Source organism: Pinus tabuliformis, chromosome J, assembly GCF_031772625.1.
Source record: "Pinus tabuliformis cultivar Carrire ecotype Pingquan chromosome J, CPIR1, whole genome shotgun sequence".
NCBI classification, from domain to species: domain Eukaryota; kingdom Viridiplantae; phylum Streptophyta; class Pinopsida; order Pinales; family Pinaceae; genus Pinus; species Pinus tabuliformis.
The window spans coordinates 694,899,795-694,926,166 of NC_142295.1; the positions used below are offsets into that span (position 1 = coordinate 694,899,795).

The 26,372-nt window shown below is 40.9% G+C and overlaps 2 pseudogenes; both read right to left on the minus strand.

The window, feature by feature from the left end:
• Window positions 1-7,869: 7,869 nt before the first annotated feature.
• LOC149228713 (putative methyltransferase PMT22 pseudogene) lies at window positions 7,870-9,030 on the minus strand (annotated as a pseudogene).
• A 3,974-nt stretch (window positions 9,031-13,004) lies between these two features.
• LOC149228714 (putative methyltransferase PMT22 pseudogene) lies at window positions 13,005-14,151 on the minus strand (annotated as a pseudogene).
• Between the last annotated feature and the right edge of the window lie 12,221 nt (window positions 14,152-26,372).

Here is a 26,372-nt window from a genome sequence, read left to right on the forward strand (position 1 = left end):
TTTAACATTTATTGGATAAATTGACCAATAACTAAGACATCATTCCAATTCTTACTAGCATTTACTTTAAAGCATTGTGTATGATCACTAGCAATAAACAAATGAAGAACATATGCAATAATAGGAAGTGCTGGCATCTATAAAAATGCATTTCATATTACATTTAATGACATGTTTAACAAGCATTTAAATGAGGCTTTCACACCACAAAACACTACTCTGCCATAGTTTAATTTCAGTTTTAAATAAACCATAACTTAGTTTTCTATTGTTTCACGCTATGATAAAAATTGGCATTTTAAAACAAATCTCATAACTTTGAAACTAATTTTAAATTCGTATTTTAAAATTGATTTCGTAACTTGACTCCACAGACTGGAAAACTCCTAAATTTGTAGGGTCTAGATTAAAGCATGTGCAAAGAGCGATAACCTTCCTCCGAAAAATCTAATGCAGGTGCATCAACCCACCTCCGAAAAATCAACAAAAAATATGAGCTTCTAGAAAGCAGACATGACCATAAGGATAAAGTTTCCTCGAATGCATTGATTTTTCCTAGTTTATAAGGATCATGAGTGATTTTAGGGATTAGATCGGATCCTTCCAATGGTTCGATCCTGATTGTGGTTATTGTTATAAATGTAGCCTAAAAACATGTAAAAGGGTGGCCATTAGAATTGAGATTAGGCCAGCTAGGCCTTGAGAGGTCATGGATTCTAATTGTGTTATTTTAAATAAAACTATCCCAGTATGGTTTGATCTTGTATTATGTTTAATTTCTTATTAATATGTGTGTGGAAGTTTTGTGAGGCATAAAGTGTGTATTTTTGGCTTATCTATGGTCTTGGCTGAAAGAGCATGAGGAATTAATTTTCATGTATGCATTGGACAAAGTGCATAATGGAAGCAATGGTCGACTAGACCAAATATGTAGGTTAAGCAGTGAGGTCCTCCGATTAAGTGAAAATCAATCCATTGAGTGGGTGAGTACGAGGTAGAATATGAGGTGGAGTGGAGCACTTTGGAAATGTCTATGTTATACTTGATCTGACACAGTCAAAGGTCAAAACGATTGGATACTGAATGTTGAGTTACGTTGCAAGCCCTAGTTTTATCGACCAATGAAGGGAGTGGTCCATGTTGGTTTTGACCACCGATTTGTCATTGAGGGACACCCAAACAATGTTGAAAAGTTGAGATTGAAGAGAAGGATTTGATCTGTGCATTGTGATTTGATGGGGTCACTGGAGGATGCGAGTTCACTTTAGCACTAAAAGGAAAAAAAAAGGAGACCCCATAATTTCGTGTTCATCAACATCGTTCCAATATTTACTAGCATTTACTTTGAAGCATTGCATAATGATTGCTAGTTGTAAACAAATCAACTACGTACAAAGGGCTTTGAAGTGAGTGCCCGTTGCAACAAATTCCAGTAACCAAAAGTGGCGATGCATACAAAAGTTGTTTCAAATTACATTAAATGACATGTTTAACAAGCATTTAAACGAGGCTCTCACGCCACAAAACACTCCTATGCAATAATTTAATTTTAATTTTAAATAAATCATAATTAAATTTTATATTGTTTCAAGCTACACTAAAATTGGCATTTTAAAAATAATTTTAAATTTGTATTTTAAAACTAATTTCACAACTTGACCCCACAAGGTGGAAAGCTTCTAAATTGTCATTGTCCAGAATAAAGGATGTGTAAGGAGAAATATGTGTGGGAGAACCATTATGTGCCCACTTATGCACCTGTGCACACATTTTTCCCACTGCACAGTTCTTTTACACAATTCCATCCTACACACACTGTAAAATGTCAATTTTCACATTATTTGACAAATATTTTCTTGTCTCATAAGAACATTTTCGCAAAATATCACATGAACTCAATTAACATTCCGCAATAGGCATATTTTAAAATTAATTTCGTAACTTGACTACATAGGGTAGAAAGCTTCTAAATTTTCAGTGTTCGGAATAAAGGGTGTGCAAAGAGAGATACGTGTGGGAGAACCATATATGCCCACTTTCGCACTTGCACACACATTATGCCCGCTACACACTTCTTCTGCACACTTCCATCCCGCACAAATTACAAAATGTCAATTTTCATGTTATTTGACACATATATTTTCCCATTCCATAAGAACATTTTCACGAAATGTCATATAAACTCAATCAACTTTCGGTGGTGCAGATTAACACATATTAAAAAAATCAATTCAGGCTTAATCTTACAGTTAACAAAATCTACCTTGCCGAAAAATGTAAGTCTTTTTAGTATTTATTGGGTGAATCAATACATAATCAAGACATCATTCAACTGCTTAATAGCATTTACTTTGAAGCATTGTGTAATGATTACTGCTATGTAAACAAATAAACAATGCCACAACCAATATCTGTTGCAGTAAGCAGAAACACCACATACAAAAATCCATTTTAGCTTACATTGAATGACAGGTTTAACGAGTGTTTAAATGAGGCTTTCACGCCACAAAACACTACTATGCCATATTTTAATTTTAGTTTTAAATAAATCATAATTTAATTTATATCGTTTCACGCTAAATTAGCATTTTAAAACTAATTTTAAATTCACATTTTAAAACTAATTTCTTAACTTGACTCCATAGTGTGAAACACTTCTAGATTTTTAGTGTTCGGAATAAAGGATGTGTGAAGAGCTATACACGTGGGAGAACCATTATACGCCCACTTCCGCAATTGTGCACACATTCTACCCGCCACACACTTCCATCCCACACAAACTATAAAACAACCATTTTAATGTTATTTGAGACATATATTTTCCTATTCCACAAGAACGTTTTCATGAAATGTCACATAAACTAAATCAACCTTCCGTGACATGGATTAACACATATTAAAAAATTAATTAAGGCTTAATCTTATGATTAACAAAAACTACCTTGCTGATAAATGTAAGTCTTTTTAACATTTATTGGGCAAATCAATACGTAATCAGGACATTGTTTGATTGCTTAATAACATTTACTTTGAAGCATTGTGTAATGATTACTACTATGTAAACAAATCAAAAACATTATAGACAGTATCCGTTGCAGCAAGTTGAAACACAACATTTCAACCGATACAAAAGCCATTTTCAAATATTACCTTAACAATTCTTATCGATATCTACCAAAAAAGACAAGGACTATAGTGCCATGCAACTATCTCGTTTATTATTTAATACTAACCACACTAACAATATCAATTTTGACATTTTACAACAAAACTTGGGAGGAGCACTTGGACAAGGTATTGGGCATATTAAGGAAAAGATACAAAAATACTCTTGTCAGGATGAGCGGGGAGAGTGTTATAGACATTTTTGTGCCTTACAGCATGAAGCATGAAATGTCCATAATCTGAGGGATCCAAAGTCCCTAAACATGTTGTTCCTGCCCCTAGAGGAACAAGGTCAGCAAACCACAGCACTAAATATCAGTTCTCCACCTGAAAACACTCAAAAACAAGCTAATTCTGGATCATGTCAACTGCTCCACTGAGCATCTGCGCTGAATGTCAACTGCTCCACTGTCTACCTTCGCTGAATGTCAACTGCAAAGAAGGCTACCTGCGCTGGGCGAGTTGGGACAAGTGGCACAGTCATTCCTCAAGGTGTCAATGCCCAGGAAGCTTCCAAAATGACACTTGGATCAGGGAATTCGACTGGTGATGAGTAAGAGGGTCTAGATCTTCAAGTGGAAGCAAGAACCTCCAAGTGGACTCAAGAACTGAAGAATAACTGAAGTGGGAGAGGACACTAGTCAGCTTCATGCCAGCTACAAGCTGACTCATCCTTTCTCCAAAAATCCTATATATAGATCTCTCTCATGAGGTCTAAGGGGGCTGGAATCTTGTGAATGTAAGGAAGTGTTGTTGGTTTGAGTTTAGAACTATTGGGTGATTTGCTTTGAAGGAGGTGAAGAGGAGATTTCTTTCTGCTGGGAGGTGATGCTGGATTGGGCCTTTTATGGTTGTATCACTTCCTGAACTTTACTTCTTCCATTAATAAAGCATTTGAGGTTCTTCTATATGCATGTGTCTCAATGGTGTATTGTTATACTTGTGTATTTGATTTATTCTAATCCTTGAATCAATTATGAATGTATGCTTCTTGTAGTTTCCCTCTCTTGCCATTTTGCAGGATCTTGGTGTAGCTGGGCCAGTGAAAGAGCAAGGAGCTGGGAGCAAGTAGCAAGGAGAGAAGATTGGATCAACCATTAGCGAAAGACATCGGTTAGTGGATCTCTTTCTCCCCTATTTTACTTTCATAAAGAAGAAATATTAGATAGCTTTGCTTCGATTGTTGCTGAGGTACTATCACCCTTAGAGTGGGATAGGGTCATTCCGTATTGGATACTTTTCCCAACAACAAATTGGCGACTCCACTGGGGATCGTATCTTGTTGGTTGTTTGTATTTTTGCTATTCATTTCCTAAACCAAGAGAGTACCGAATCGAACTGCATTTGGATTTTTCAAATGCAAAGTAGAGGGCAGCTACTCTAGCTCAGTTTCTGGGCAGGTTTATGATTTGAAGAGCTGATCCACAAGGACTCTGAATAGCTCTTAGTGATAGCTTTTCATCCTCCTAATTACCCTTTAGTGTGTACTTGATTGATAGCTTCTGATTTGGCCAAAAACTGTGAATTTTTTAGCAATCTGTGACCCGGAAACTGAGAAAAACGAAAGTTTATCTCTTCATTGCAGGCACTGTGAAGGCAGTCTGCATTTCATCGCAGGTCCCGAAGGGGCTACCTACGTTGAAGGTCAAACTGCCAGTGTACTACCTGCGCTGAACCAGTTTTGCCTAGTGCTACTGGGGTTCCCTCCTGTTTATTGCCCTGTTTTCATCCTTGTTTTTGCAGCCTGTTATCAGTCAATGTACCTATCTGAAACCAACTTTCCTTGCCACTATTCCGCCTCGGTTGTATAAAGAAACTGTATTTGTTCTTTGTGTATTTCTTATATCATTTGCAGTTTCCCATAACGAAAGTGAACTAGTCTTGCTGTGGCCTCTTAGATCTAGACCTGTGATAAGTGTCGTTTTGATCTTAAGAGTTAGTTTGTTTGCTGTTCATAGCTGATTAAGCTTTTGTTTTCGTCATATGGTTTGAATTTATGTATTTCTAGTGTCGAAACAAGTAAATCTTAAAGTGTCTTTTGATTTTGGACAAAGCTTGTTTGCTTTCACTTGAAATTGAATTCAAAATTATACAACAGCTTTCTTTTTGTATTACATCAACATTAAGAAAGAGAAAAGAAATACTTGTATTGTGCATGTGCATTTTGACAGCTTGTATGTTGATTTAGGGAAAAGTGCATTAGTGTGTGCTCTATGATCTGTGTGAAAAGATGATGTCTTTCTTTTCCCTCAGTAGTTAAGATTTTCAAAGTTGAAAGATTGAAAAGCTTGCTTATCATCTTAGACTGCATTTAGGAAGTTATATTATACATCTCGTGGTGATCCATAAAGGCAAACTGCTAAACAAGATCAACTTAAAATGAATTGAATTTACATAACAACGCATTGAAACATAACGCAAACACATAGAGGTCTAAGCTAGAGACGTGTTCCGGCATCGTTAAACGTGATATCTTAGCGTTGAGTGGTTGGGTGATTCCTCCACGGTGAAGCGATAAGTATCAATACGGACTTGTGCTCCCACGTACCGTCGCGTATATATTGGGAGACCCCTATAGGAACAAAGCCTTTATCCATAGGAAGCCGTGTCGGCCGCCCTACTGATCGCAATGCAGTGAACACAGCATTCACGAAGATCGACCACCCGTACCGTAAAACGTATTCTGTGGTTTTGCGAAAGGTTTGGCACACCCTCTGCCTAGATCTCCAGAGCAGTTTCTTTTGGCCTTTTTCAAACTCTATAACTGAAAAAGTCCAACCGAGCATTTGTCACTTCGGGCTCGTTAAAACATCGAAGGAGACTAGAGTCATCTTTACCTTTTTCTCGACTCTTAAAAAGTGAAAAAGCAAGTTGTGTCTAAAAGCGTCTAATAAAATTCATTCAATTCAGAAACACAAATTTCCCCTTTTAATATTTTGGTTGATCGAGTAATCCGCAATCGTGGAAGAAAGTCAATCGAAACCCCGTCATTCGCGGAGGCTTACGAGTCAACCGTCTTTGTCTCCGGAATCGAAAACAGTACGGACAAAGCGAACTCGTTTAACCGGTTCAAAATCTCCTATAAAAGTTAGAACAAGTGTTCCAACTACATCTGAGGTTCCGGTTACTCCAAGCATTTCTGGAAACCCTGCCTCTATAGAAGAAGTTCAACAGCCACAGAAGGACAGTAATACTGATCCTAGTCTGGGGGCAAATACTTGTGTAATTGAACTAGTTCTATCTGTAACCGGTCCAAAAAGTTTTGTTCCTCAAACAACTGTCGCTGTCGAAACAACCGCTTCTTCGGCACCAGAAATATTTTACGGACCTGACGGTCTTCCTCTTCCACCGGGTTTGATTACGATAGAGGAAATTGCAGAGGATCCGCAAGCAAGTACTCCAACTCATTTTGGAGTCGGGGTCACTCTATTTCCTTCATCAGAGGTTAATCCACCTGTTAGCGCTTGAGATTTCACCCTAGGCTGAGGAAGGTAAACCTTCAAGGCTACATCAAACCATTACACCTCGTAGCTAGCCCTACGAGGAAGGAGAAGGCTCTCTCCGGTCAGACTCAAGGTATTTTCTCAATGGGGTGAGCTGACCAATTAGGATCAAAGATATTAGGCTAGTAAACTGATAAGGAAAGGTTGATTTGGGGGTTTTTAATGACGGGGTTTTTCTGGGCTGTATGGGCAAAATCACAGTTCGAACAGAGAAATATAATGACTACATAGATTATTAACTGAGGCAAGGTAGGCAAGCAATTTAACACCAAATCTGGATTTTTAAATGGGATGGCAAGACTAGTGAGGAGCTAAGGAGGGAAAATAATACTTTGAATCCTCCTTAAACAGAAGAAAACATTGAACGTGAGCAAATTTATAGGAGGAGCATACAATACTATGAATTCCTTCCTAAACACTTCATTTGCTCAACTAGAAATGATCATGAAATGAATTGAAACACAACAGTTTACATATGTAACAGAGGAAAAACTAATGTTAAATTGACATACCACATGAATCTCAGCAAACATAGCTGTGAAATTCCATTAAATTCTCTGCCAAAAACTGTACAATGAAAAGTTCTGTTCCAGCACTCCAGCACTCAGAAAATCTCCTCTGTCTTACAAAATGAAAATTTTCTTTTAAATATATGAAATAAACACAACTGGGGAAAAAACAACTCGACCCCAAGACCAGGAATAGATTTTATCATTATTAATAAATAATCTAACTGAAAACAATCAGCTCTTCTGAAAATAAAAATGCTCTCCTTCTTCTACTCGAGCTGTTGAAAACTGATGAAGCGGTGGCATTAGTGGCATTACAGGTGTCACTTTCCATTGGTGAAGACAAATGTAGGCAATCGAATCTTGTTCCCTACCACTTTGCAACTGCAGTCAAAAAATAGCTTATCAGTTCCTGTTTTCCTGCTATGATGGATATCTTAGTTTTAATATAGGCATTTAATCTATGACTGTTCGCTCTTCCCGTTGCATGAAACCAATTGTTTCCAATAAAGCTGATCCTTGAAGCGCATTTAGATAGGAGAAAATCACTGCATCATTAGTAAATCACTGAAACATCATGATGGTTTGAATGCCTCTTTTATCAGACATGATCCGCCTCTTGGAGCATGGCTTTATGTGCGTCCGGGGCATAATGGTCATTCCATGGTTAGTTAAAAAACGAATTTAAATCCTTAATTCCATCTCACAATCAAGCGAGGACCTTTATTTATCTCAGGACGCCAACTACCCTTCTGAGCAACAATAAGATTTTCTTCCGTCTGCGTGATTTTAATATTGGTGCGCCAATGTAAGGATTGCATGATAGGCAATAACTGCTTGACAATCATGGCAGTATCACGCATTATAACCCATCCTTGTGGCCTCAGGATTCTATCCATTTCTAAAATGGTATCAACCAACTTACACCTTAATGTTAATTCAGTGAGGTTAAGTCACTGAAGAGATGGTCTGCATGGAGGAGATCGTATGTGCGCAGATAAGTGTTGAACGCTTCACACCAATCATGATAACCCCAAACAGGCCTTTCTCAAATATCAAGGGTAGTGCATCTGGCCCATCAATTGGAATGACATTCATTACCCAAACTGGTTGCTCAATAAGAGCTGCGGCAAACCCTCCAAAACCGGCTCTCATATCCATCACATTTCGGATGATTGACCAATCGATACTTATATCATGCCAGTACAATTTTTGTACAACATCCCTCCAGTATGCTGTGTCTTTTTGGAAGCCTCTACTTGAACCATCTGTGCTTCTTAGTTTATACTTCAGCCATAATGGTTCCTTTTCAAGTCGTAATGACCAATGTGATGGCCACACAGAACCATGAACAGAACTTTTACTAGGTATCTGATGAATGCATCTTTGCAGTGATGTATACCAGGCAGCATCGGATCTATCATCCTCTTGACATAAAGGAGGATCTTGTTGTTTCCTCTGCATATAACACGAACTTGAAGTAGGTTTCTGATAGATGGCAATTCCAACCCCTGTTTTAGCCATGGTTTTCAGAACAAGTTTCCAGCACATAGACTCTGTCAACGTTATTACAGTTGTCCATACATCACGATGTGCTCAGTCATCTCGATAAACTGGAGTTGCAGACCATATAAAATATCCGCCCGGTCTAAGAATTTTGTTGATCTCTAGTAAAGGTTTTCCGCCATCTCCATGCCAGTGCACCCTACATCTTGCACAATGTACCACATCATATACATTGCTTTGGGAATACAAGCCTTTGCGTTCCAATAATCACCTAAAATTTCTGGAATGCCCCGCTCAAGAGCACGCTGAATCTGTGCTTCATGTTCATCCTTGGGAGCAACTGACATTGTCTTTTGTAATTGCCGACTGATCTGAAATAGGAATAGCTTCCTCTTTCAAAGAATGCGCATAAGCAATACGATCAACAAAAGGTATCAAGATGTGAATGCCTTAACTTGAGTGTGTGAGGGTTCATGTACAAATATCAATGGCGCTTTGGTAATTAACAGTTACATGATCATATTCGAAACCCTGAGTTTTGGCCCTGGCGGTCTTGTACAGATTGAGAAGCGAAACCCATAGTTTGCTTTGCAATTTTAGAAAATCCAGAAGCGGCACCACGTTTAGAGTTCAGAGAGGCCTGATAATTGGCCAGATCCATGAACTTATAAATCAGATCAGGTTGGCCCATGTCAGTTGCTAGACTGCAGAGTTCCTTATATGTGCTTAGTTTCTCCCCACCAGGTCTTTCTCCAATGCTTCCCTCTTCAAACACTTCAGAATCCTCTGTCAGCTTGACAACTTGTTTCCTCTTTGCTGTGCCGGTCAATGTACTGACAAGAGCTTGGACTAGTTCACTCTTTGTATTAGAATCGCCAAGGTCATAGACAATGCTCATGCCACGTGAAGCCATCTCTTGTGTGAGTTCATTCTGCTCTGCTAGTAAATGAGAAAAGGCTTCCTGAATTGCAGGAAGCAGTTCTTGGATTTTTGGATGCTGCCCACAGTAAGTCGTTAATGACAACAACCAAACAGAACCTGTATAGCGCTCTTCCTTTTTGTTACTATATAGAAGGTCATCAAATAACTTTTTTGTTATTTTCTCTCTAGCTTTTGCACGGCCATTTATAACCTCAGTTTCTACAGCCGTACTATCAGTAAATCGTTGTGGAGCAATTTCACCTGTGAGATAATTTGAAGATGTAGAAAGAGAAGTATAGCCTGACTTAAGTATCTCATCAACACTAATAGGCACCCCACCCCAAACAAACGCCAAAGCTTCTCCTGCAGAAAATAACACATCTTCAACCTTTGACCTGCACAAACTGAAAAGTGCATCAAGGGCCATGTCCACAAGCCTCGGGGATGTATCTCCATGACAAATATGACCAAATGCAATCACAACCTTTTGGACCACCTTGATATCGTTTGAACCAAGCAATTCTTTCATACGCTCAATTAAAGAGCTTACAAATCCATCATTTGAAAGCTGTCCAGACACTTCCTCCATGGAAGTTTTTACCTCATGTATTCCCTTTGTCAATGGCTCCATCTCTGCAGGTTCACAGGCATTATGGAATTGATAATCCTGCCCAAAATCAGTCAGATGACCCCGCAAACATACATAACCTAATGCCTCTGCAGCTGCTCCAGCCAATGATAAAGTTTGGGACTTGATTGTGTCCACCAAAACCATTACAGAAGTTTCTAATAATTCTCTGCCAACCTTGGACCTTTTCCCAAATCCTATTTCAGTGCAGAATGAGATACTACTGTAATGCCTCTGATTGCTGATGATATTCTGAATTGTGCTCATGCAGGGATAGGAGCTTTGAAGTCGCTGCTGCCTTTTGAAGAGCTAGAGAATAAATTACATAAATTTAAACAACACATTAAATGATTTCTTCTTCAAAACCCTGTTTTGAAGAAGAATCAATCTCTGACATGAGACGGAGTCTAACATTGGCTCCACTTGGGATGGCAGCTGCCGCTCCGTGGAGGTGCCAAGAACCGGAGAACTTTGGGAGAGCAGACAGTGCCTCCACCCATTGGGCAATGGAGTCATCATCAACACAACTCTTGACTTAATTCAAACTGAAACTGAACTCAAACAACCTTCAAGCCAACTAAAACAAGATGGTGCCCTTATGGCTGTTTATTTATTTACAAATCCTACTCTAATCTGCTGTACAAATAATAGATCAGGTAATGCTAAAATGCCATATTAACCATTCAAGTAAACCTGATAATGAAGCCGCTTGAGAATGCTGCCACGAAGTCACAGATGCAATTGCTGGCAGCCCTTCATGCTCATAATGACCCTGGTCACGGAAAATACAGCCTGATCTGTCAATCAACCTGAAAAATGTGTCCATGTATACCGCAATAGGATCATGGACACCGGACTCTGTTGGCTGCCCCAACTCTGCAACACATGCTTCCAGCTGCACATTGTCAATGTATACCTCTATAGGCAAGTCTGCTATTGCTTGTTGTGATGGAAGAAGGATTTCCAAAAACTTTTTAGGGTCTTGGAAATCATAAGAGTGGATCTGCTCATCTAAATCTTGAATCTCCTTCTCGATTCTTTCAACAAGTAACTCACAGACGCTAGGATGATAATTCGGAGATTTCAAACATTGAAGGAAAAAACTTAAAACTTCTTCATTAATTTCAATATCCACTAAGCTTTCTCTAAATTCGTTTAGAGCTTCACACAGTGCAGGGTTTGCCACATACCCTACCATTGCATGAACATATCAACAGGCACTAGAATGTCTGGATCAAGTTGGAGTCGCCAGGTGAATGATTCAGCCTGCATAAGTGTCTGACTGTTGTCCACCATCAGCATCAGATCTGAACTTGATATATGTACTGGGGTAAAATGCAATCGAAGTGGTCGTATTCACAAGCTCACGGAGATTGACTGAAGCAGCGTTTATCTACTAACGCTGATGTAAAACAAGAGCGTTTTCGAAGGCTTCTAGCGTGACTTCAGGCTCCGTCTAAGACTTATGAAACAAACACATCAACCCAAAAACAAGTTTGTTCTCCCCAGTATGGTCGCCAATATGTTAGCGCTTGAGATTTCACCCTAGGCTGAGGAAGGTAAACCTTCAAGGCTACATCAAACCATTACACCTCATAGCTAGCCCTACGAGGAAGGAGAAGGCTCTCTCCGGTCAGACTCAAGGTATTTTCTCAATGGGGTGAGCTGACCAATTAGGATCAAAGATATTAGGCTAGTAAACTGATAAGGAAAGGTTGATTTGGGGGTTTTTAATGACGGGGTTTTTCTGGGCTGTATGGGCAAAATCACAGTTCGAACAGAGAAATATAATGACTACATAGATTATTAACTGAGGCAAGGTAGGCAAGCAATTTAACACCAAATCTGGATTTTTAAATGGGATGGCAAGACTGGTGAGGAGCTAAGGAGGGCAAATAATACTTTGAATCCTCCTTAAACAGAAGAAAACATTGAACGTGAGCAAATTTATAGGAGGAGCATACAATACTATGAATTCCTTCCTAAACACTTCATTTGCTCAACTAGAAATGATCATGAAATGAATTGAAACACAACGGTTTACATATGTAACAGAGGAAAAACTAATGTTAAATTGACATACCACATGAATCTCAGCAAACAGAGCTATGAAATTCCATTAAATTCTCTGCCAAAAACTGTACAATGAAAAGTTCTGTTCCAGCACTCCAGCACTCAGAAAATCTCCTCTGTCTTACAAAATGAAAATTTTCTTTTAAATATATGAAATAAACACAACTGGGGAAAAAACAACTCGACCCCAAGACCAGGAATAGATTTTATCATTATTAATAAATAATCTAACTGAAAACAATCAGCTCTTCTGAAAATAAAAATGCTCTCCTTCTTCTACTCGAGCTGTTGAAAACTGATGAAGCGGTGGCATTAGTGACATTACAGGTGTCAATTTCCATTGCTGAAGACAAATGTAGGCAATCGAATCTTGTTCCCTGCCACTTTGCAACTGCAGTCAAAAAATAGCTTATCGGTTCCTGTTTTCCTGCTATGATGGATATCTTAGTTTTAATATAGGCATTTAATCTATGACTGTTCGCTCTTCCCGTTGCTTGAAACCAATTTTTTCCAATAAAGCTGATCCTTGAAGCGCATTTAGATAGGAGAAAATCACTGCATCATTAGTAAATCACTGAAACATCGTGATGGTTTGAATGCCTCTTTTATCAGACATGATCCGCCTCTTGGAGCATGGCTTTATGTGCGTCCGGGGCATAATGGTCATTCCATGGTTAGTTAAAAAACGAATTTAAATCCTTAATTCCATCTCTCAATCAAGCGAGGACCTTTATTTATCTCAGGACGCCAACTACCCTTCTGGGCAACAATAAGATTTTCTTCCGTCTGCGTGATTTTAATATTGGTGCGCCAATGTAAGGATTGCATGATAGGCAATAACTGCTTGACAATCATGGCAGTATCACGCATTATAACCCATCCTTGTGGCCTCAGGATTCTATCCATTTCTAAAATGGTATCAACCAAATTACACCTTAATGTTAAGTCACTGAAGAGATGGTCTGCATGGAGGAGATCGTATGTGCGCGGATAAGTGTTGAACGCTTCACACCAATCATGATAACCCCAAACAGGCCTCTCTCAAATATCAAGGGTAGTGCGTCTGGCCCATCAATTGGAATGACATTCATTACCCAAACTGGTTGCTCAATAAGAGCTGCGGCAAACCCTCCAAAACCGGCTCTCATATCCATCACATTTCGGATGATTGACCAATCGATACTTATATCATGCCAGTACAATTTTTGTACAACATCCCTCCAGTATGCTGTGTCTTTTTGGAAGCCTCTACTTGAACCATCTGTGCTTCTTAGTTTATACTTCAGCCATAATGGTTCCTTTTCAAGTCGTAATGACCAATGTGATGGCCACACAGAACCATGAACAGAACTTTTACTAGGTATCTGATGAATGCATCTTTGCAGTGATGTATACCAGGCAGCATCGGATCTGTCATCCTCTTGACATAAAGGAGGATCTTGTTGTTTCCTCTGCATATAACACGAACTTGAAGTAGGTTTCTGATAGATGGCAATTCCAACCCCTGTTTTAGCCATGGTTTTCAGAACAAGTTTCCAGCACATAGACTCTGTCAACGTTATTACAGCTGTCCATACATCACGATGTGCTCAGTCATCTCGATAAACTGGAGTTGCAGACCATATAAAATATCCGCCCGGTCTAAGAATTTTGTTGATCTCTAGTAAAGGTTTTCCGCCATCTCCATGCCAGTGCACCCTACATCTTGCACAATGTACCACATCATATACATTGCTTTGGGAATACAAGCCTTTGCGTTCCAATAATCACCTAAAATTTCTGGAATGCCCCGCTCAAGAGCACGCTGAATCTGTGCTTCATGTTCATCCTTGGGAGCAACTGACATTGTCTTTTGTAATTGCCGACTGATCTGAAATAGGAATAGCTTCCTCTTTCAAAGAATGCGCATAAGCAATACGATCAACAAAAGGTATCAAGATGTGAATGCCTTAACTTGAGTGTGTGAGGGTTCATGTACAAATATCAATGGCGCTTTGGTAATTAACAGTTACATGATCATATTCGAAACCCTGAGTTTTGGCCCTGGCGGTCTTGTACAGATTGAGAAGCGAAACCCATAGTTTGCTTTGCAATTTTAGAAAATCCAGAAGCGGCACCACGTTTAGAGTTCAGAGAGGCCTGATAATTGGCCAGATCCATGAACTTATAAATCAGATCAGGTTGGCCCATGTCAGTTGCTAGACTGCAGAGTTCCTTATATGTGCTTAGTTTCTCCCCGCCAGGTCTTTCTCCAATGCTTCCCTCTTCAAACACTTCAGAATCCTCTGTCAGCTTGACAACTTGTTTCCTCTTTGTTGTGCCGGTCAATGTACTGACAAGAGCTTGGACTAGTTCACTCTTTGTATTAGAATCGCCAAGGTCATAGACAATGCTCATGCCACGTGAAGCCATCTCTTGTGTGAGTTCATTATGCTCTGCTAGTAAATGAGAAAAGGCTTCCTGAATTGCAGGAAGCAGTTCTTGGATTTTTGGATGCTGCCCACAGTAAGTCGTTAATGACAACAACCAAACAGAACCTGTACAGCGCTCTTCCTTTTTGTTACTATATAGAAGGTCATCAAATAACTTTTTTGTTATTTTCTCTCTAGCTTTTGCACGGCCATTTATAACCTCAGTTTCTACAGCCGTACTATCAGTAAATCGTTGTGGAGCAATTTCACCTGTGAGATAATTTGAAGATGTAGAAAGAGAAGTATAGCCTGACTTAAGTATCTCATCAACACTAATAGGCACCCCACCCCAAACAAACGCCAAAGCTTCTCCTGCAGAAAATAACACATCTTCAACCTTTGACCTGCACAAACTGAAAAGTGCATCAAGGGCCATGTCCACAAGCCTCGGGGATGTATCTCCATGACAAATATGACCAAATGCAATCACAACCTTTTGGACCACCTTGATATCATTTGAACCAAGCAATTCTTTCATACGCTCAATTAAAGAGCTTACAAATCCATCATTTGAATGTTGTCCAGACACTTCCTCCATGGAAGTTTTTACCTCATGTATTCCCTTTGTTAATGGCTCCATCTCTGCAGGTTCACAGGCATTATGGAATTGATATTCCTGCCCAAAATCAGTCAGATGACCCCGCAAACATACATAACCTAATGCCTCTACAGCTGCTCCAGCCAATGATAAAGTTTGGGACTTGATTGTGTCCACCAAAACCATTACAGAAGTTTCTAATAATTCTCTGCCAACCTTGGACCTTTTCCCAAATCCTATTTCAGTGCAGAATGAGATACTACTGTAATGCCTCTGATTGCTGATGATATTCTGAATTGTGCTCATGCAGGGATAGGAGCTTTGAAGTCGCTGCTGCCTTTTGAAGAGCTAGAGAATAAATTACATAAATTTAAACAACACATTAAATGATTTCTTCTTCAAAACCCTGTTTTGAAGAAGAATCAATCTCTGACATGAGACGGAGTCTAACACCACCACAAGTGGAAGTTCCTGTAGAATCGCTAGGCAATCTATTGGATAGACTTAAAATGTCTGAACAACCGTCATCATCTAGGACTGTGTCAAATGACACAGCGACAGCAGAAGCCCCTGCCGTCACTCCGACAATGTTTGCCGGCATACCAGCTGTCCCAACTAGCTCACAACAGCTAGAAGGAGTCCACCAAGGGACTATTTCGACAGTATGGTCCGTTCCAGTTTGTTCATCCAGAGTAATACCTGGCAACTCTTATGTTGAGACTCGCCAAATTGATCCATTTGGAGGTCAATTTGGGCAATCCAGTCCCCAAGGACAATCAATCCCCTTGAGTTCCGGATTGCTACCGTATGGGGGGCAGTATGCCCTTTCATTACCCCCTCCGGGAGGGTACCCATACGTGAGTTCACAACAGTATTCAGGTTATACTGGAATTGCATCAAGTAATTGGGTACCTATGCTACCTCAACAACCAAGGGTTGTATATTCTATGCAACAGTGTGTACCTATGACGAACATCCCAACCACACCGGCCATTGTAACAGTGCCACAAGTTCAAGCAATGCCTGTTGCATGTCAACCTCAGATATCTCAGGTTGTAATGCAACAGCCCCTTGAACATGGGTCACAACCACAATCGCCAACTGGTGGGGCGACACAGGTCCAAACGGGTACAATTACCCCACACCTTGGTCCAACGGTTAGCATAGCACAACAAAACATGGCTTCACAACCATGGCTTGTGTAATACCAACAACCGCAATTCCAGCAGGTATATCAAGGTTCTGAGCAGCAGATCTTTGCGAACAGTGGACAACCGTATATCCAAAACGGTCAAAACCAACCACTTTACAGTGGTCAAGTCCACCAACCGTATCAGTCATACCAACATCAATTACATTATGCTGGTATGCAAAGGCCCATTGCTTAAGCGATTCCATCGTACCCTGGTTATGCTTCGCCTAACCTGAATCAACAGTTACCATTCGTGGCGACTTTAGAGTTACCCGATTTACACCGGCTAACCAACGATCCGATTGCTTATGCCCCTTGGTGGCCAGCGATTCCTCATAAACTTCCATCTGACATTCCTAAATTCAATGGAAATCCAGGTGAAGACCCGTCGAATCACGTGATGACTTTTCATCTCTGGTCTTCGTCGAACACCCTAAACGACGATTCGATAAGGCTTCGCCTTTTTCAGAGGACATTGACAGGTCCAGCGGCTAAATGGTATATTGAATTACCTAGAGCCTCTTTCGACAATTTTAGTTCCCTAGCCACGACTTTCTTAACCCATTTTCAATTACTGATAAGGTATGAAACGGGAACAGAAATATTAACCAACTTCAAACAGACAACTGCCACCCATATATCTGATCATATACATGAGTGGCGTCGTCGTCGTAGGATGGTGAAAACATATGTTCCCGATCAGCTGTTAGCTGAATGGTTTATAAAGTCGTTACTTCCTGCTATAACGGAAGATGTGGCCAAGGGGGGAGTCGTAACAGAGGAGCAAGTTATCGCTCGTGCACAGTATTTGGACTTAGTTTATACTCAGTCCGGCACGCTCTACGACAAAATACCTGACGCCCCTAGACCGGAATTTTCAATTCCTCCCCCTCCTAAATCCAATAGTGACTCTCATGCCGGTGATGGCGTGATTGGCACGGCAAACACGAAATCGATAAAGGCTTCGTCAAAGAAAGCCCGTAAGAATTCGGATCAAAATGCAAAAGAAGAAATTCTTGCTTCGGAAGTAAATGCCGTATCAGCAGATAAGGGCAAAGAAACCAATCAACCAGGAAGCAAGAAGAAACAAAACAAAGGGAAGAAGAAGAAACAAGGTGAATCATCTCCTCGGAAAAATTCTTCAAACCCTCCTGGGCAAGGGAAACAAATTTATCCATGTCAAATATGTGATGAAGAGGATCATTACACAAAGAATTGCCCATTCAAAGCTGAGTTAAAGAGGTTCTTTAAAAGTTCCCAAACCTCAGCTGTGTTAACTGATCCATTTCCCAACCCAGGTCAAAATCTGGTTGATAGTGGAAATGCTTCCCTGTCGCAAGTACTTATGTTGTCGGCTTCGAAACAGCAGAATGATGCTTTGATTTCGACAAGGAACAAAGATTACGAGAATCCTCAGCTGTCGAACGAAAAAGGCAAAGATCAACCAAGTAGTTCGACAACAACTTCGACAGAAGTTGTACCACCCATCATTCCTGAATTAACAATAAAACCGCCAAAGGGTGTAGTACATAAGTCGACATTTAATCCTCGCGCCAGAGCGGTGCAGCATTATAACATAGTGGAATATTTGGCACAATCGCCATCCGCTATGTCAACTCTTGAAGTACTACAAAATTGTCCAACCCAAAGGCAGGCGTTGTTATCAGCAATTGGTGGGGTTGATCCTCAGGATTCCAATCTTGTATCCTTTGATCACAAAGGATACGATCCTCAGTTACCAGCTCAATTAGCTTTCCTTATTCAAGTGAAAGCCCTCAACAAAACTGTTCACAAAACAATTATTGATGAGGGAGCATCAACATGTATTATGTCGATGAGTTGCTGGAAAACTTTAGGATCTCCAACCTTGTCGCGATCTTCGATGACATTAAAATCTTTCGACGGAAGGACTTATACCCCATACGGTATCCTTAATAACTTGAAAGTTGAACTAGGAGGAAAAACAGTAGAAATTGATGTTGAGGTCATTGATGGAAATCTTGACTATAACATCCTACTGGGTAGACCATGGATTTATGCCATGGCAGCTGTTGTGTCGACTTATTTTAGGAAGATCGCATTCCCGTTTGAAGGAGGGATTACGGTCGTCGACCAACAGAATTTCCTCCCTAATGGTTCACAAGTTACAGGAAGCATTCCCATGATCCATGAGAGCAACCATTCAATTCAAGATATCAGAGTAGGATTATTGAAAGACCCCACATTGATGGGAACTTTCGCGCTACCACCTCCTATTTACATGGGAAATGTACCGTTTGTAGCAACCTGCAACATGATATCTTCCACGAAGGTCGCAAAAGACAATGTCAACATGGATCATACAATGGTTTTGCCCCCAAGCTCTTTAGAAATATTGTAGCAATCAATGTTTCAAGCATGGGAGGCGAACCCAAATCAACGCTCGTCAAGCGTTTGGGTAGATAGGTCTAGAGAATATGCAACCCCATTAGATCCTTGGTCGAAAGTACATGGGACTGACGAAGGAATCTTACAATCAATGATGATTGAGGGGACACCATGGAATGATCACCACCATCGTTCCCTTCTTCCGGAATATGAAGAAGATACTCAAAGTGACCTTTATCACCCTTCAGTTTTTGAATTCCTAACAAATACTGTAAACACGGTGGATTCCGAGCGAAACTTATCCAATATTGAAGAGACTATAGCCATAAATATCTCGACTAAAACAGATGTTGTAGAGAATATTTATGTCGGCAAAGGTTGTTCCCCTTCAGAACTGGAAATATATAACGCTCTTTTTCGCGAATTCAGAGATGTCTTTGCTTGGTCATATGATGAAATGCCAGGCATTGACTCGAGTATCGTTGAACATGAAATTAAAATGTATCCTGATGTCAAACCAGTAAGACAACGGCTTCGGCAGGTGCACCCCAAGAAAGTCGCTGCCATTAAGGCAGAAGTTGAAAAACTTCTCCATGCTGGATTCATCTACCCGGTTCCTCTAACCGATTGGGTATCGAATATTGTCCCTGTTATGAAGAAACAAGGAATGATCAGAGTGTGTGTCGATTATAGGGATGTAAACCAAGCTTGTCCAAAGGACAACTACCCTACACCCTTCATCGACCAGATAATTGATGAATGCGCTGGATGTGAAATCTTTTCATTTATAGATGGATTTTCCGGGTATAATCAAATAAATATCCGCCCACAGGACCAGTCAAAGACTGCATTTATTTGTCCGTGGGGCACATTCGCTTATCGAAAATTACCCTTTGGTTTAAAGAACGCAAGGGCGACGTTTCAGAGGGCAATGAATTATGCCTTCCATGACATCAAGAACATTGTTCAACCTTATCTCGACGACCTTCCGGCTCATTCGCGAAAGCGGACTGATCATCCGCAGCATTTAAGAGCAATATTTCTACGTTTCCGACACTACAAGATAAGACTCAATCCACACAAATGTGTGTTTTGCGTCGGTTCTGGTCGTTTACTTGGCTTTGTAGTCTCTAAGGATGGGATTCGTCTCGACCCCTGTAAGGTTCAGGCAATCATTAATTTGCCTCCACCTTCAAATTTGCTTCAGATTCAGAAACTCCAAGGGAAAGCAAACTTTCTGAGGAGGTTCATTCCAAATTACGCAGAACTTGCTAAAGGTTATACTCATCTTTTGAAAAAGGATGTACCTTTCGTCTGGGACCAGGTGGCACAAGCTTCCTTTGATGCTCTGAAACATTGTCTAGTAAAAGCATCATTAATGTACGCCCCGGACTATCAAAGAGATTTTAACCTATATCTGGCTGCAGCGGATACGACCATTGCGATGATTTTAGTTCAAGAAGTCGATGGAATTGAACATCCTATATATTATTTAAGTAAAAACTTAAATGATACAGAAAGTAAATATTCTTATGTGGAAAAACTAGCGCTTGCAGCTGTTCAAGCGATTCAAAGATTTCGACATTATGCCCTCTTTCGGAAAACTACCATCTTGTCAGATTGAAACCCCATGACTTATATACTGTCGCGACAGTTGCTGGGAGGCAAATATTCAAAATGGATACCAATCCTTCAAGAGTTTGATCTGGAATTTGTAAAATCCAAATCAAAGAAAGCTCTAGTTTTCGCAGAATTATTGTGCGATCTCCCATCGTCGTCCAACGATGAAACATCAGAAGAGTCAATCGTGGACGAAAATTTGTTTCTGATATCTGTAAGCGACGAGTGGTATGGAGATATCATAGTTTATATCCAAACCCAAAAGTTCAGGCCAAACACCTCTCGCTCCGAACAAAAACGTATACGATACCAAGCAAAAGACTACATGATCGTCGGTGATACACTTTACCGTCGTGGTATCGATACAGTTATGAAGAGGTGCCTTACCCATGAGGAGGCCGAAAAAGCCCTGAATGAATGTCATTCAGGCGCGTGTGGGGGGCATCAATCTGGATATATAACAGCACAAAAAATCTTACGAGCAGGATACTTCTGGCCAACCATGTTCAAAGATTGCATAACCGCAGTCAGAAGTTGCCATGCTTGTCAAATTTTTGATAGCAAAACCAGACGACCACCCGCACCTTTACAGCCGATAGTTGCTGTCGGGCCCTTCGCCAAGTGGGGCATCGATTTCATGCAATGTAACCCCACCTCGACCGGGGGGCATGGGTATATTATAGTCGTTGTTGACTATTTTACCAAATGGGTCGAGGCGATGCCTACATTGGATAACACTGGTGAAACAGCTGCCCTTTTCTTTTTCAATCATGTAGTCGCCAGGTTCGGCATACCACAGGCTATAGTTACAGATCATGGATCGCATTTCCGCAATCACATGATGGTCGAATTAGCTGCCAAGCTAGGGCTATCTCACGACAGCTCTACCCCATATTATCTGCAAGCCAACGGACAAGTTGAAGCAATCAACAAGGTCCTGAAGCGTATGTTGCAAAGGATGATCGGGGTTCATAAAAGAAGGTGGCACCTAATCCTGTACTCAGCCTTGTGGGCTTACCGAACGTCGGTAAAGAACGCAACCGGGTTCACACCTTTTCAACTGGTGTATGGCCTGGAAGCAGTCTTGCCAATCCAGTGCGAAATTTCGTCGCTTAAACTCGCAATTGATCTCCTCCCCGGAACTTCAGAAGAAGAGGCTCGTTTCTTGGAATTAATCCGATTGGATGAAACCCGTCGTGATGCCGCTTTGGCTAACGAAGCCCATAAGGAACGAGTCAAGGCTCAGTTTGACAAAAGTGTCAAACCCCGTGTCTTCTCAGAAGGTGATTTGGTCTTGCTTTATGACCAAGAATCCGATAAATTGGGAGCAAGTAAATTCAAATCCTTATGGATGGGCCCCTATATTGTTAAAAGGGTGTTAGCAAAAGGAGCCTACGAGTTAATGGATTACGACGGAATTCCACTGGCGCAGCCCCGTAACGGGCTGTACCTCAAGCGTTACTATGCTTAAATAGTAACCTGCATGCTTTTGTTGTATTTTGTTTTCGCTAAAGTATTTATTCTGGTCGAGTGATCCACCATTTTCATTTGTTGCAGATGTCGAACCTTCTGGAGACATGTGTTGGATATGCTGACGGAGCGATTCGTAGTTCGCGGAACCTATCCTCCGCAGCCTGGGCCATTTTTTATCCAAGCGGCGAGTTAGTAAGTTTTAGAGGTGTATGTATTGGGCAATCAACGAATAACATCGCTGAGTATAGCGCGTTGATAGAACTACTCTCTGATGCCATCACACGTGGCATATGCCGACTAATTGTCAGGCTAGACTCACAGCTCGTAATACTACAACTCAATGGTATATATTTTGTTCGCAATCCAGCTATTTATCGCATGTTCCTAAGGGTTAAGATCTTGGAAAGACAATTTGATTCAATTCAATATCAACATATTTCCAGAAACTTAAACACATTAACTGACTCATTAGCAAACTATGTGTTAGATAGACATTTGCAACATTTATAAAAAGGACACATCATCAAAGATTGTACATATGGATCGTATAACTCAATCAGAATAAAACTCGAAAATCAAAATATATATAAGCTGTTTATAGTTCATACATAATGTTCTGTAACCAAGACAAAATTGGTCATATGACCTAAAACTCAAAAAGATGCTAGGGGGCACCCTAGCCTAGTGGTGCTCATGATAGCATGTCACGGCCTGTGCAATCATGCGCAAGAGACGAGTCCATCGTCTAGGCACACCAGTAGTGTGTCGCTGCAGCTGTAAAGGTAACTCATCAATCCTCACATCGGGAATGCCGAGAGTAAGGCTCTCAACCTGCTCCTGCACAGCTGTAAGGGTCTCAGTATCGTCAAGGTCGCGAAGAATAGCTCTCCTAGCAGGCTCCACTGCCGGGGCAGCAACAGGCGGTCTCGGACGAACTGCTGGACGGACAGGACCAACATCTGCATGCACCCAAGAGTATGATTAAAAGTCTTGATAGAATAAAGCACAGCAACATTATAAATAAGAACAGTAAACAGTAATATGGTCAAAGAGTTTACCAATAGCGCCCCACTGTTCGCCATCCGGTAACACCAAATCCGGATCACCTCGGAAATCCATACCCACATATGGATACTCGGAGAAGACCATCTCCTGGCGCTCGAACCACCTGAAGAAGGCATCAGTAAAAGTGATCTGAGGTTGACCAGCATGCCTAGACATGTGATCAACCCACCTCTGCATGCGTGGCTCAGTCGGAGAAGGCAGGTCGAGTATAATGTACTAAGGCTGCATCAGTGGGATTTTCTCCAAGGCAAAGTCAGTCAGAATAGAACCAAATCCAAAGTTCTTCAGCTTCCCGTCCTTCACCTTGGTCAACTGACTTTTCATCTGAACAAGTACTGCATCACACCAGTTGAATACTTTCGGTTGGAGACACTCCAAGGTGTGTTGCATATAAGATCTGTTGGCAACATGTAGAGCTGCGCTACCGGCCATCCTACCAATGGTATACAGAATGGACCTGAGAGACCTGTCAGTAATCTCACGGATAACAATCTTGCCGTCTCTGCTCGGCTGAGAACCTTCCCTGCAATACTGGCGGACATAATCTCTCACGGAATCGGTCCCCCGGGCCGTACCTGACAAGGAAATGGGGGCACCTCGCCTTGACAATCCAGTCAAGAAGTACATGTCCTCTATGGTCAAAGGGATAGACTTTCCCCTAATCTGGAATACTTGGTTAATAGGATCCCAAGCATCAAGCATATATTGCAGCAAAGTGATCTGTGCTCTCATGCTAGAGATACGGAAGAACTTCAGCAGGCCACAGTTCCGCAGCGCGTTCACCGTGATAGGGTCATGGAGGGCAATCATGTCCTCCTCTTCATGTTCTCGTTCTCGCCATGTAAGGGACATTTTGTTCAAAGTTCCCTGCAAAACAAACAAGAGAAGGAGTAAGTTCCTGATTTTGATGAAAAACTGGCGAAAATTCATCAAAAAATGAGCTGGAAACTCAGTTTTCTGAGCCCAACGCAGGCAGAGAGTGTCCCACCTGCGCTGAGGGTCAGGCTGCCTTAAGGCAGCTTGACGTTCAGCGCAGGTTTCGAATGGGGAACCTGCGCTGAAGTTAGGGCGCCCTGGCAAAACCCCTGAGGCTCAGAAAGACTGAAAACAGGCATAAAACTGGAAAAAGAAACCATGAAAAGAAAGAGCTAGGGTTTAGCTCCTACCTGGTCCAGACGGCGCCGAAAATCGTCCGCAGAATCTCCCGGAATCAGCTGGTGAAAATCAAGGGGAAAGAGGTACCTCCAGAGCTCCAACAAACCAAATGCAAATGAAATGGTAAAATGAGGAGTAAAAACACCTTTTAATGGCTTTTTACGTAGTTCAAAGCGAAATATTAGGGTTATAATCTCATTTTCATGCAAATATTATTCATTTCTAACGAAGTTTGTTGCAGCAATTGAAAATGCAATACTATCCTTGAAAAGAGAAAAGCTAGTAATGGTAAAAAATCAAAATTTGGCCATATAATCGAGCAGTTTTAGAACATAGTTCATTCTCGTCAAAAAATAAACATAAGATTCGAGCAGTTTTAGCATAAAGTTCATGCTCGTTAAAAAATAAACGCAAGATCCGAGCAGTTTTAACGCGGTCTTCATGCTCGTTAAAAAATAAATAAAAGCAGTGAGCAATGTTTCCCCCAGAGTTTAAGCTCATTTTTAAATAAAAAATGAACCTATTCCGGTAAATAACCTCTGTGATCGTAAATTTATCAGCCATAAAAAGCCTTGGTCGTGTTTGCACCTGCCACCTCCACCGTCATTTGGCCGATCGTTCACCTCCATATGATTGTTTACCCATTTTGAGGAACAGCTGCGAAGAGTGATTTCACCTAGCCATTCTTGTGACACTGCCGTGATTGGAAAATTCCAACTTGTACCTGGAATCTGCTGCTATCCCTGTTTATCACTCGTTCCTCAAAAGATGAGTCTTCTTTGAGCTCTTTTCAACTGACTCGTAAAATATGAAAAGTTTGCCGAGTTTTGGCCTTCCAGCTCGTTAAAGTGACCGGAAGAGCTATCCCTCCTGTAGATTTTAATCTTTTTGGACCTGAGGGATTATTGCACAAAAAGGTCGAGCGCTTGTTTTATTCAGCTCGTTAAAGTTATCGAAAAATCATCCCTTCTGTATTGTTTTATACTTTTTCGGACTTAAGGGATTATATGACGAAAAAGGAATTTTGGAGTTAACTTTCTGTACCTTTTCAGACTCTCTAAAAATGAAAAGGACCGAGTTTTCCTTGTCGTTAGACTCGTTAAAATGATTAAATAGCGACAAACTTGTCTTTAGACGAGAACGAGTTTCCCTATCGCTAGGCTCGTTAAAACATAGCGATGGGCTTGCCCGAAGGGCAGGTTATAGAACAAGCATATGTTATCCTCCTCAAGCTTGACAAAAATAAAGAGGTACTGGTCAGAAATGACTGGGGAAAAATTGGGAGAACCTCAAAGCTTTAATGGTAGCAAGTCGCTCTTGAACATGACACTTTTCCTCCGTATCACATCGGGTTGGGTTGTTTCATTCACCGGTCTCATCACCATGGTCTCGCCAAACCATCCGTATTTGGGGTAATGCTACCGATCCATCGCATCAGTGTCGTTATATGTTCAAGAGATTTCAAGAGTCAACCGTGTCCCATCCACTGCCATACATTATCCTTCATCCACCCATGACCGCCACCCTGAATCATATGACACAGATTGTTTCCACCTCCACTAAAATCATTAGCTCCGTTCCGTGTCACTGATGTGGGATTCATTAAGGCCCTCCTTTGACGGATCGCTTCTTGTCGACTTCAGCTCATTATCCAAGAAGTTGATCTAGGAACAACCCCCTCAGTACTTTGAAGCTTGCATGCCTCAATGGCAAGTTTCTCACTTCCGGCGATAGGTATACATCAATGACCTTCGACCAGAAGATTTTGCGTGGTGTTCGACGCCAAGTCCTTTATTCACACCACGTGAATTGTACTGCAGTACCTTGAGGGTCATTATCATTATCGGTGATTCCTCTCGCGCTTGTTAACAGTTTACATCATTGACCGGTAATCAAGCGATGTCTTTCCATGTTCGACTTCAACGCAATTCTCACATGGATCGACTTGTACTTAGAGTGAAGATCGAACGAGTTTGAAGACCCCGGATCTAGTTTCATCCATCCGGGCTGCGATATATATTCAGGAAATATAAAGACATTTGATATGTACATCATTGCAGCAGATGATCATCCTACTCAAAGGATGATAATTTCAGCAGAGAATTATCAGTCTACCATCAGACGATCTTCTGTTATATGTACCAAAATGAATTTATAAAGCTGAGCATTGGAATGCCCGCCTCAGC